Here is an 11,984-nt window from a genome sequence, read left to right as displayed (position 1 = left end):
CCGAATGGCATTACTAAGAACTCGAAATGCCCATACCTGGTCCTGAAGGCCGTCTTGTGAACATCTGCATCCTTAACCTTCAGCTGATGATACCCTGATCGAAGATCTATCTTAGAGAACACGGTAGCTCCCTGCAACTGATCGAACAAGTCTTCGATTCTAGGCAACGGGTATTTGTTCTTGATCGTTACCTTGTTTAGTTCACGGTAATCGATGCACAACCTCATGCTCCCATCCTTCTTCTTCACAAAGAGCACTGGTGCGCCCCACGGTGAGAAACTAGGGCGGATAAAGCCTTTGTCGAGGAGCTCTTGAATCTGCTGCTTGAGCTCTAACATCTCAGCTAGAGCTAACCTGTATGGCGCCTTAGAGATTGGCGCTGTGCCCGGCACGAGCTCGATTGCAAACTCAACCTCTCTCTCTGGTGGAAGGCCGGTGACGTCATCAGGAAAGACGTCTGGAAATTCGCTGACTACTGGCACTTTTGAAATAGAAGGAGTGGGCACGTCCGGCGCTGCTATAACACTGGCCAAGAAAGCCTGACATCCCTTGGAAATAAGTCTCCTTGCCTGCATGCATGAAATCATGCGAGGAAAACTCCTCCATCTAGCTGGCTCGAATAGAAACTGCTCCATGCCCAGCGGCCTGACTAATACTGACCTTTTCTGAAAGTCAATCAGAACTCTGTTCTTAGTCAGTCAGTCCATTCCCAATATAATATCGAACTCTGGCATCGGCAATACGATCAAATCTGCATATACTAGGTGGCCCTGCAGTTCTAGATCGATGTCCCTGATCACACTGGTAGCTAACAACTCTTCCCCTGATGGGACTGTCACTGAGAAGTTCAAGTCCAGACCGATGGACTTGATGTCCAGGTGATTAGCAAAGGTCTCTGATATAAAGGAGTGGGTGGCTCCTGAATCTATCAGTGCAGTTGTAGCTAATCTCTTTATGAAAATATTCCCTGAGATGCGTTAGCACAACACAACTTACATCCCAAGACACTAACAAGATAGTAACCCAAATATACTCAAACAATACTAGCATCCTACTTATCCCAAGTAAAATTTCACATGCAAATCAAATAGTACTGAACTTAGGTAGAAAAGTTTATCGGTAAGTAAAGTAGTGTCTGGGTCCGCCTCCTGTGCATGCATGGCGAATACCCTGCCCTGGGTTGGCTGCTTCCACTGCGGGCACTCCTTCAGCATATGATCTGTAGCTCCACACTTGAAGCACCTGCCTGATCCATACAAGCACTGTCCCGGGTGCTGACGATTGCATTTAGGACACACGGGGAAGGCAACGGGCTTCTGAGGCGCCCCTTGCTGCTGAACTGGACCCTTGCCCTTTGGTGGTCCATGATAAGGCTTCTTCGCTGGCGGCCCCTGATACGGTTTCTTAAAGTGGGGTCGCTGATTCTGCTGCTGATGGTGAGGCTGCGGTGGAGCCTGATAGGGCCTCTTGCCCTGCCTGTCAGCCTCAATATCCCGTTGGTCCTGCTCTGCCGCCAAGGCCCTAGATACGGCGACTGCATAAGAAGTGGGACCAGCTACTCTTACATCGCGGCGCAGGATCAGCCGCAGCCCATTCAGAAAATGCCTCAACTTTGCTTGGGCATCATTCGCAATGAGGGGCACGAAGTGACACCCCCTCTCAAACTTTCTCACAAACTCTGCCACGCTACTATCTCCTTTCCGCAGCGTCATGAACTCGTTGGTGAGTCGGGTTCGTACTTCCTCAGTGAAGTACTTGGAGTAGAAGACTTCCTTGAAACCATTCCATGGCAGTACTTGCAGATTAACCGCCACGGACGCGCTCTCCCACCATAACCTGGCATCTCCAGTCAATAAGAAGATGGCACAACGAACCATATCAGCGTCTGCCAGCTCCATAAAGTCGAAAATTACTTCGATGGACTTGATCCATCCCTCAGCTATCATCGGGTCAGTGGTACCCGAAAACTCCTTCGGACTCATCCTCCGGAACCTCTCATATACCGCCTCAGGTCTAGGCCTCTCCTCGGGGCCTACAGCAGTCTGGTTCCTCGCAAACTGCGAGAAGAACTGAGTCATACCAGCAAGCATCTGAGCCTGCATATCTGGTGGTGGAGGTGGTGGAGGATTGGCCCTATCCTCCTCTCGATGCTCTCTGTTCTCATCTCTTGTTTCCCGGTCGATCACACGTCTAGGGGGCATACTGTTCCAATAAATTACCCAACACGTAAACCCAACAAGTATGAATATAATACTAATATTTTAAGATGCACGTAATTTGAACTTTAAAACATAAACGTGCTGAAATCATGACTTAATGCATAGTACATAGCATAACTCAAAACTTTAAAACTTACAGACTTGAGGTGTGACTTCGAGAGCTTCTTGCGACTGGCAGTAGGCGTAACCCTTTACAAGAACACCGCTCTGATACCAACTGTAACGTACCGTACTTTTACTACTTGAAATTTGCGGAAAATTAAAAATTTTAATCAAATAAAACATCCGTACGGTCGTCACCCAACATACATAAAATATCTTTAAAATAATCCATCACCAAATAAAAGTTTTCTAAAAGAACGCTGTCTCAAAACGTCTCACATTCAAATCAAACCATCAGAGTATTTTAAAAGTTTGCATAAACATAAACTTGCGGTCCTCGGGTTTAGCCTGCCGCTCAGCCCAAACCTGCCCCTTGGTCGCCACCTCCTGTCTCCTCAACATAGTCACCTGCATCGATCAAGTCTAGTGAGTCTAAAGACTCAACACGTATAAACTGGAATAACGAGTACTACATAATAAGATCGCATGCAACTTTAAAATAGGACATACATAATTGAAACTTGAACTTGCGCATTAAAACTTGAACATACGTACATACATACTTTGACGTGCCATAACTTAAACTTTCATAAACATACTGCATACGTAAACATACATAACTTCATCATTTTGCGTAGAGACATGTTTCAAAGCAAGTGACCCATAACGTAAAAGAGCCTGATCAGACTATACTACAGTACTGGGCTTACAGGGACGTATCCGCTGCCGCATACATAAGATCCCTGTTCATAATTTAACAGGCCAGTTGATCCACGTTCATAATTTAACGCTTCACAACCACGATCTAACCCGTTCATAATTTAACGGGCGGATTGGTCCCCGTTCATAATTTAACGCTTTCCAATCCTAAACATAATTTGGTCACAAGACATTTAGCATACCTCAAAACTTAAAATATTTTCTTGCACGTCATACATACTTACTTTGCGTTGAGGGATTCGTTGGACTTCGATCGGAGTCGTTGCTGCACCTACTAACATGAAGTTCCATTCTTATCTTGCATAACTTAGACGTAGAAAATCATACTTACTCTCAAGCTCAATCATAACTTAGGACCTTCTAAAATTTTCCATGACATGACCTTATTAATCCTTGCACTAAGTCATAACTTCACACTTAAAAATAACTAAAAATTATTGATCCCAAACAGTGTGTACACGGACCTCTAGCCTGGGTCCGTGTACGGGTCCGTCTACCTACTGTAAAGTATGTGTCGAAAAATGAAGGAGGCACGGACCCCGTGCTTGGGTCCGGATGGGAGTCCGTGTAGGCTCTGGAAGAGGACATCGACTGAAACTCGAAGACACGGACCCCGTGTGAGGGTCCGGGTAGGGGTCCGTGTACGTACTGCCTAGACGCACTAAGTGGAAAGCAAAGGCACGGACCCCGTGCTTGGGTCCGTGTCCGGGTCTGTGTGGCCGCTGTACGTCGAAACCTGCGAGAAATCTTATACACTGCCTACACACCCAAATTGACACTTGACTATAATGGTTCGACCCCTTAAGACCCTTCTTAGGACACCATAATATTGCATCAAAACTTATACAAACACCTCAAAATACGATGTCCACTATACAACACAATGCAACACCAATTACGCAATTGACATCGATCGATTTCCTACGACCTTAAACTAATTCAAACGCCTAACGACATACATCAAAACCTTAAAAATACCACAAACCTCAATACTAACATACTCGTACGCAGCAACGATCGCCCGTCGGTTTCCAACGAAGCCTGCAACATAAAACTTCGAGAAACGTATCAATAACATAATTTTCTGAAAATTTCAGTTTGCGCAGTCGCACGGAAAATATCATAACTCACTCATTTTTCGTCCAAAAATTTCGAATCATATATCAAATCGAAGGTATCGAAGATTTCTACGTTTTTGCCGTTGAAAGTTTTCCCAAAATATAAACAGAAAAATCGCAGTTTTGACATGAACAGTAAAAACGAGTTTTAGATCTAAAAATTTTCCTTTGCAATTGATCCGATTCATGATCCGCTCAAACTACTATCATGATACATAACTTTTACGCAAAAAAATCAACGCAACGCATAATATGACTTGATCGACATAGCAAGAACAGAATATACGTGCCTTTTTAACGATAAACGTTACCGAACGACGACACCGAAGCGGAGATAGGAGCGAGGTTGATCCGAGACGAACGTGGCACCGTTTTTCCTTGAAAATAACCAACGAAAGTCGCTGGGAATATTGAATAAAAGGGGCGGCTGCTGTTTTGCAAAGAACCCTAAGCTTTTTCTCTCAAAAATAATACAAACTAGAATGGATTGAAGAGTGTGTGTTTTGTGCGTGTGATTACTGCGTGTAAAAGTGTGTTGGTGTGTGTTTTTGAGCGCTAATGTGTGTGTGAGTGTTAATAATTAAAAGTTGCTAATGACTAATTGACAACTTAATAAAAAAAAAATACTAACTTTCCCTTAACTTTAACACAACTCTAATAAAAATAAATAGTGCAAGTGCTAAACTTAAAAGTTTAAAAGTCTTAAAATTACTAAATAATTATCTTATACTTTAAAATACTAACATCTCATAAAATACTAATTTTAAAAGTTTTAAACTCTTAAAATTGCTAAATAATGATTTAGGCTCAAAAATGCTAAAACTCACTAAATTATTTAAAAATGCCCCCAACTCAACTTAAAATAGAATACCACGTTTTAAATTGCCAAAATCGTCACCGGGTCTTTTTCTCAATCCCGCTTCGAATAATCGCCTGAAACATGAAACTCGACAAACGTTTTAACGCGCATCACATAAACATAAATAATTTAGAATAATGCAAATAAATCATGCATCGCTAAAACTCATTTAAAATTAATTTAAATGATTAAATAATTAAATGAATGCATGGGTTATACGTGCATTGAAATTGGGCACTACATGTACTATACCTTTTTGTTGAATTAAATCGAAGTCTCTAAGTCGGGATATAAACTCTGTCACTACAAATCTGAAATTGCAATGTAGAGACATACAATATCAATTCCCAACTCAATTCAACACCTATCTAATTCTATATGTGATCTTGGTACAGTCGGACGGCATAACGACATGATTTCTCAATACCGATCTATCCAAATCTCATCATATATCAACACTGTGCAATTCTCAACTCATAATCATCATAATATCTATGACAAGATCAAACAATCTACATAATCTCATGCCAATATATGCTGGAAAATCGTAACAATTGCGTATGACATCCGATATTGAACCCGATAGTGAATATACGATGCTCACTATGCCAAGAATCCAATATAACTAACATATTACAATTTCTCCAACATCTATGATTTGAGACATGTTATAATTACACAAAACTTACATCACTTTGTAGCCGTCGATGCAAGGAACAAGAATTTCAACTCGGATTATAATTTGGATGGCTAAATCTTGCACAAGATCAATTTTAATAAGCAAGAAACCTTTCTTCTTCTTCTGAGTTTTCCCTTGTTTCCCGTATCTGAAATGGGTGAAATGTAGACACATATATCAGATTTTCATGGCAAGAGCAGGTGTCCTTATTTTTTGTGGGGACCCGGACGCTAATCATTTTCTTAATCATCGTTGGGATTTCCCGAATATCACATGCATTATACCTTTGTCAGTCCCGGTCTGACGAAGACGATGACTTGTATCCAACTCTGTCCATATCGAATCTGAAATGACAATATCGAATACGCTGTATCAGTGAATAACTCAATACACAATCTGTTCTGATCAATACCCAATTCAGTATACAATCTGATCAATGTCTGCACAAGATATAATCTGAATCATATCAATAATATCACAATCTAGTCGAAATCATATCTGAATCTGATCAATCTAAATCAACTGATGTTTCGACGGCATAACAATACAATCTGAATACCCCGTCATTCTGAACACCACAGATATAATACCACGAGTCATAATCTGTAAGGCCTGAGAATTACTAATCTTCATTAATGCGATATTTGAAGATATGAGAATGCATGTTATGTCATGAGAAGCACTATGAAATGCCAAGATTTCGACTCTATTAATCCGGAATTATGGAATTTTAATTGATATGATTATATCGAGACCAGAGTGGGCAAAATTGTGTCATTTTACCAATTTCGGGCAGAACTAGTGGCGCCCGAGAGGTAGAAAGTGACCGCTCGAGCGCCAATGTTCAAATGAAATCACGTTCGGGCAGAATGTGTGGCGCCCGGGCGGTAATTTATGACCGCCCGAGCGCCAGAATCTCGCATGGCGGGCAGAACCTTCCGCGCCCGGGCGGTAGATCTTTACCGCCCGAGCGCCGAGCTCGCGCCCGGGCCGTAAGATTCGACCGCTCGAGCGCCAAACCAGAATTGGCGAGAATGAGCCACGTAGCTTTGCATGCAAGTGGCGAGATATATATATAACGAAATATCCTCAGAAATGATAAGACTAAAAACAAGAAAAGCTCCGAGAGGCTTTTGAAGTTCTTGCGCTGGTATTTTGCAATCCGTCCGTCTGATTTGAAATCCGACTTCGGTACCGTGTTCCTATCGTTGTAGGCTACGCGTGGACGTAAGTTTTACTATGTTTTGGCATGTCTTGAAATTATGATGTTGAAGGAATCAGATATGATTCATATATGTTGTTTCTGACATATTAGACATCGTATAATTACAAACGGATTTAAGAACGGACACCGTATAGAATTGTTATGAATTTTAGAGTTGAATTGACTGGGTGTTGGTACCAGATTTATACCATTATCAGTAATGAATTGGGGGAATTGATATAGATTGTTTAATATGGAGATTGTACAGTTGAAATGATACCGAGATCAAGTATTTAATTGGATATGTGTTGATTGAGAATAGAGATTGATAGAAAATGTATCAATGTATCTCTTTCAGATTTGATTGACAGACTTGATATCAACTTCGAGACTACGACAATAAAGGTATAGTACATGTTTTGTTTGGGGAATCACGACTCAAATGAGATTACATTTGAGTTTCCCAACCAAAATCACATACTTGTTTTATTGTTTATATCTAGATATGATTATGATTGTTTATAGATTTGTTTACAGAACTTGTATACAAATCTTTTTATGCTTTGTTTACAGATCATGTGGCATTGCATTAAAATGATTATGCTTGTTTATAGATTGTGTATTCATGCATTAAGATAGGACAGTCTGGAGATCAGGCAGACTTCTAGATGTTCGGCGATATCTCAGCTTAGGGAAAGATCACCGCCCCTTTTTAGACGTGGATACAGATCAGGCCGAAATCTAGGAATAAGACGTACAGCACCACGATTGGTAGGGTAGGTGACAGTCAGTGACGTCTTATTCACAACGTGATCCCTAGAGTTCTAGTCGAGTCGCATCTAGACATGATTAGACTCGCATTGCATGATTATATATGAACGACATTCATATTGGCATGTTTCATGTTTTAGATTGTTTTATTACATGTATACATGTTTATACTGGGATTTGTTCTCACCGGTTTTCCGGCTGTTGTTATGTCTGTATGTGTGCATAACAACAGGTGGGGCAGGATCTGGGTCACGACAGAGATGAGCGATGGACATAGCGTGGTGATCACGGGCCTAGCAGATGGACTAGTAGAATTACTTTTATCTTGTACTGTATTTCACTACTAGTTTATAGAGGATGGATTAAAACAAGAATTGTTGTATCCTATGTTTGTATATTATGCTGATGTAATAAAATAGAGACATGTTTAATGCTTAGTTAGTAACATTTGATTGAATGTTAAAAAGCGAAAATTTGACCCACGTTTTATGTTAACGATCCATTTAATCCCAAGAAAAAGAATTAGAGCCCGGGTCCCCACAACAGGTGGTATCAGAGCGATAGATCTTTTAGTGTAAGATAAGATAGATTGAGCGGGGTAGATTGAGTCTTCTTCCTTGCTTATGATGTGCTAGCATGTGTATTGATTTCCTTACTACATGTTGTTTGTTATTTGAATGATTACAGCATGTATTGGTTAAGACTGAATCAGAACCGATTCTAGATCAGAGGTAACTAACTAGAGGATGGCTGAGACAGTTGTATATTTTGTCTACTAATCCGTTGGTTTATTAGATATGCCTCCTAGAAGAGCAGTTGTGCCTCTACGACCAGCAGCGCCAGAGCAGGGGAGCACATCCGGAGATCCTATGGATGTTACGGCGACCCATATGGAGACGTTGCTGAAGCGATTCCAATCCTTTCGACCTCCCACATTAAAAGGTACCGAGAATGCCATCGAGTGCGAAAGTTGGCTTGAGGACATTGAAATGTTATTCGACTCGTTGGAATATAGTGACGAGAAGAGAATAAAGCTAATTGGCCATCAATTTCAAGATATAGCAAAGAATTGGTGGTTGAACATTAGGAGAGCTTTAGAGCAGCGGGGTACCGAGATTACTTGGAAGGTATTCAAAACGGAGTTCTATCAGCGTTTCTTTCCCATCTCCTACCGTAAAGATAAAGGCGCTGAATTCGCAAACCTGAGGCAAGGGCAATTGAACATTGAAGAGTACGTTGCTAAATTTTCCTCTTTGCTTCGTTTTGCATCCCATGTTTCAGGGAATGATGAGGCCATGACAGATCAGTTTATAAATGGCCTGAATCCAGATATCTTTACGTTGGTCAATACTGGGAGACCCGATAATTTCTCGGATGCATTGAATCGTGCCAAAGGAGCTGAAGCAGGATTGCTTAGGCAACGGAGTGCTCCGTATGTTGCACCGAGTCCAAGACCGCCACTACCTCCATTCCAAGTTCCTCCTCCGCGATTCGAAAGTGGCGGTAGTAGTAGTGGCAGAAAGGAACAGCTGAAGGCGAAGGGGAAACAGTTTAAGCGACCTGGGAGCAGTTCGTCCAGCTCCAGCGGATCAAGGCAGACTGGTTTTGATCAAAGTTCAAAGACTTCAGGCGTCTACTGTAATTCTTGTGGAGGTAGGCATGCGACTGAACAGTGCCAAGGAGTTACGGGCCGATGTAACATTTGTAGGCAACCGGGGCATTTTGCCAAAGTCTGTCCACAGAGAGGTGTACAGCAATTCCAGAGTGGAAGAGTATCCGGTTCCGTACCTCAGCTTGAGCGGCAGGCATCATCGGTTCACTCCTTTCAGCCTCCCCCAGCACCGACTCCACCCAGAGGCCGAGGTAGTCAGACGGTGAGTCAACCTCCGAGACAACAGGCCCAAGTGTTTGCATTGACCGAAGAGCAAGCACAAGATGCACCAGATGATGTGATAGCAGGTAACTGCTCTCTTTATGGTTATCCTGCTTATATCTTGATAGATACAGGTGCATCGCATACATTCATATCAGAACGATTTGCATTATTGCATTCATTGCCTGTTGAATCTTTGTTAGATGTTGTGTCTATTAATTCTCCGTTGGGAAGTGGATTGATATCTGTAACTACGATTAGACATTGCATTCTACAGTTTGAAGGGCATGAGATTGACCTAGATTGTATAGTATTGGGTCTAGCTGATTTTGATTGTATAGTCGGTATTGATATGCTAACGAAGTACAGAGCTACCGTGGATTGTTTCCACAAGATTGTCAGATTCAGACCCGAGATGACAGACGAGTGGAAATTCTACGGGAAGGGTTCCAGATCTCGGATTCCCTTGATTTCGGCTCTTACTATGAACAGATTGTTACAGAAAGGAGCGGATGGTTTCTTTATTTATGCTATAGATATGCAGAAGTCGAGCCCGGCATTGGCAGATCTGCCAGTAGTACGGGAATTTCCAGATATTTTTCCAGATGAAATCCCAGGATTACCTCCGGTTCGAGAGGTAGATTTTAGCATTGAACTTATACCAGGTACCGTTCCTATTTCAAGAGCTCCGCATAGAATGGCACCTATTGAACTAAAAGAATTGAAAGCACAATTAGAAGATCTTCTAGCCAGGGGATATATCAGACCTAGTGTATCTCCTTGGGGCGCTCCGGTGCTATTTGTGCGAAAGAAAGATGGTTCGATGCTGTAATGGCCGAGATTTTATATCATGTTAATCTAAATTTGTTGAGTATGAATTATTGTGATAATAGTCGGGCCATTCCGAGACCACACTGGATAAAGTGTATGAATTACATAATTTTGGGCCGAAAGGTTGGCGCCCGGGCGGAGATATTCGACCGCCCGAGCGCCAAGGATAAATGCATGAAACCCGAACACCTCGCGCCCGGGCGGAAGTTTTTGACCGCCCGAGCGCGAGGGGATATAATGCGAGGGCCGTGAGTTCCGCGCCCGGGCGGAACTTTATGTCCGCCCGAGCGCGAGACGTGGTTGGCCAAGGACGCGCCAATTGCCGAGATGCATGCGAGATATATATATATATATATATATATATATATACATGCAATATCATTTTCTTCAGAAATGAAATAGGAAGGAAACGAGAGCTTCGAGGAAATTTAGCTTTTGTGATTCAAATTTCAACCGTGCGATCAATCCGTCCATCTGAATTATAATCCGACTTCGGTACCGAGTTCCTAGCGACGTAGGCTACACTTTGACGTAAGTTTTGCTACGTTTTGACATGCTTTGAAATTATGCTATTGTCAGAATTGAATGGAACTCATATATGTTGTTCTTGACATATTAGACATCATAGAATCGAAGTCAGATTTAGAAACGGACTGATTATGGAATTGTTATGAATTTTTAGGGTATATGGAATTATACCGGACAGATTTGGATTATGGATTGAGTATAGATTGTATTTGGATATGAGTTATGGATTGTAACTGGTATATGGTAATATGGTATTGACGGGAATATGGAGATTGTACCGTTATGCCGTTGATTTTGAATTAAATCGAGAATTATCAGATTGTTATTGATTCGAGTGGTATATTGATATGAGATTATTCATATTGTCATTACCAGACAGACTGTGAATTCAGGACTTTGACTGAGCAGGAAACCGAGACTGCAACGAAAGGTATAAGTCAATGTGGTATTGGGAGATGGACTTGAGTCGGTTTAGACTTGGGTTTCCCTAAATCACATACTTTATTTTATTGCATGGATATTTGCATTACATTGATTAATGTACTTGTTCTCTTGAAATTAGATGACAGGTATTCGACTAGTTATCTTGTGACAGAAGTTCCGGATAGTGGTGGTATCGCCACGGCACATTGCACGATGTCCCAAGATAGGATATTAGCGATAGAGCTACAGTCCATGACGGTTAGGTCAGGACACTGGATGTATGGTTATATCGAGTAATGGAATCCATTACGGAATTCGATATAGGAACACCATATTTGGTTATATCGAGTAAAGGGGTTGGAATTCTTCTATTACGGAATTCGATATAGGAATACCGGGGCACTGGTTATATCGAGTAATAGAGATTATGGTTCCCTCCTTTACGGAATTCGATATAGGAATACCACATCTGGAAACCGGGATCCCTAGACTAGGATTGAGTCTAGTCTTAAATGATGTAGCTATGAGTATTGTAGATTCTTGTTTATGTTTCAGAGTATGATACATATTCATGTTACCTGATTACATGCTTTGTATTGTTTATATGATTGCATGTTTCATTGATTTATACTGGGGATTATATTCTCACCGGTATAT

The sequence above is a fragment of the Primulina eburnea genome, chromosome 13 (assembly GCF_022965805.1).
Source record: "Primulina eburnea isolate SZY01 chromosome 13, ASM2296580v1, whole genome shotgun sequence".
NCBI classification, from domain to species: Eukaryota; Viridiplantae; Streptophyta; class Magnoliopsida; order Lamiales; family Gesneriaceae; genus Primulina; species Primulina eburnea.
The sequence above is the reverse complement of the archived record's forward strand: the minus strand, read 5'-3'. Positions refer to the sequence as shown.